Below are 2429 nucleotides of genomic sequence, written 5' to 3'. Positions count from 1 at the left end.
TCTGAATGGAGCATCATAGGTATTTTCTATGATGGTCTGTCTGAACTGTCCAAGATGTCATTGGATAGCTCTGCTGGAGGCTCTCTTCATCTGAAGAAGACACCTACAGAAGCTCAAGAACTAATTGAAATGGTTGCAAATAACCAATTCATGTACACTTCTGAAAGGAATCCTGTGAACAATGGGACTAATCAGAAGAAAGGAGTTCTTGAGATTGATACTCTGAATGTCATACTGGCTCAGAATAAAATATTGACTCAGCAAGTCAATTTGATTTTTCAAACTCTGTCTGGAATGCAAGCTGCACCAGACAGTACTAAGGATGCTTCATCTGAAGAAGAAGCTTATGATCCTGAGAACCCTTCAATGGAAGAGGTGAACTACATGGGAGAATCCTATGGAAACACCTATAATTCTTCATGGAGAAATCATCCAAATCCCTCATGGAAGGATCAACAGAGACCTCAACAAGGTTTCAACAATAATAATGGTGGAAGAAACAGGTTTAGCAATGGCAAGCCTTTTCCATCATCTTCTCAGCAACAGACAGAGAATTCTAAGCAGAGCCATTCTGACTTAGCAACCATGGTCTCTGATCTAATCAAAACCACTCAAAGTTTCATGATTGAAACGAGGTCCTCCATTAGAAACGTGGAGGCACAAGTGGGACAGCTGAGCAAGAAAATTACTGAACTCCCTCCTAGTACTCTTCCAAGCAATACAGAAGAAAATCCAAAAGGAGAGTGCAAGGCCATCAACATGGCCGAATTTGGAGAGGAGGGAGAGGCAATGAACGCCACTGAGGAAGACCTCAATGGACGTCCACTGGCCTCCAATAAGTTCCCTAATGAGGAATCATGGGAATCTGAGGCTCATAATGAGACCATAGAGATTCCATTGGATGTACTTCTGCCATTCATGAGCTCTGATGAGTATTCTTCCTCTGAAGAGGATGAGTATGTCACTAAAGAGTAAGTTGCTAAATACCTTGGAGCAATCATGAAGCTAAATGACAAGTTATTTGGTAATGAGACCTGGGAGGATGAACCCCCTTTGCTCACCAAAGAACTGGATGACTTGTCTAGGCAGAGATTACCTCAAAAGAGACAGGATCCTGGGAAGTTCTCAATACCTTGTGCCATAGGCACCATGACCTTCAAGAAGGCCTTGTGTGACCTAGGGTCAAGTGTAAATTTCATGCCTCTCTCTGTAATGGAGAAGCTAGGGATCTTTGAGGTACAAGCTGCAAAAATCTCACTAGAGATGGCAGACAATTCAAGAAAACAAGCTTATGGGCTTGTAGAGGATGTTCTGGTAAAAGTTGAAGACCATTACATCCCTGCTGATTTCATAGTCATAGAGACTGGGAAGTGCATGGATGAATCCATCATCTTTGGCTGACCCTTCCTAGCCACAGCAAAGGCTGTGATTGATGTGGATAGAGGAGAATTGATCATTCTAGTGAATGAAGAATCCCTTGTGTTTAAGGCTCAAGGATATCCCTCTGTAACCATGGAGAGGAAGCATGAAGAGCTTCTCTCAAAACAGAGCCAAACAGAGCCCCCAGAGTCAAACTCTAAGTTTAGTGTTGGGAGGCCACAACCAACTTCTAAGTTTGGTGTTGAACCCCCACATTCAAACTCTAAGTTTGGTGTTGGGAGGTTCCAACATTGCTCTGAGCATTTGTGAGGCTCCATGAGAGCCCACTGTCAAGCTAATGACATTAAAGAAGTGCTTGGTTGGAGGCAACCCAATATTATATTTATCTATTTTTCCTTTGTTATTTTATGTTTTCTGTAGGTTGATGATCATGGGAAGTCACAAAAATAATTGAAAAAGCAAAAACAGAATGAAAAATAGAAAGAAAAATAGCACACCCTGTAGGAAGACCTTGCTGGCGTTTAAACGCCAGTAAGGGCAGCAAATGGGCGTTTAACGCCCAGTCTGGCACTATTCTGGGCGTTTAACGCCAGAAAAGGGCACCAGACTGGCGTTAAACGCCAGAAAAAGGGCAAGAACTTGGCGTTAAACGCCAGAAATGGGCACCAGCCCGGCGTTTAACGCCAGAATTGGCACAAAGGGCATTTTTGCTCGCCACTTGGTGCAGGGATGAATTTTTCATGACACCTCAGGATCTGTGGACCCCACAGGATCCCCACCTACCCCACCACTCTCTTCTTCTTCACCCATTCACCAATCACCTCAACACCTCTTCCCCAAAAAAAACCTTCACCTATCAAATCCCATCTTTCTCTTCACTACTCACATCCATCCTTCATAAAACCCCACCTACCTCACCATTCAAATTCAAACTACTTTTCCTCCCAAACCCACCCTCCCATAGCCGACCCTACCCCTCTCTCCAATCCTATATAAACCCATCTTCACTCCTTCATTTTCACACAACCTAAACACTACTTCTCCCCCTT

This window comes from Arachis duranensis, chromosome 6 (genome assembly GCF_000817695.3).
Source record: "Arachis duranensis cultivar V14167 chromosome 6, aradu.V14167.gnm2.J7QH, whole genome shotgun sequence".
In the NCBI taxonomy this organism is placed as follows: domain Eukaryota; kingdom Viridiplantae; phylum Streptophyta; class Magnoliopsida; order Fabales; family Fabaceae; genus Arachis; species Arachis duranensis.
The sequence above is the reverse complement of the archived record's forward strand: the minus strand, read 5'-3'. Positions refer to the sequence as shown.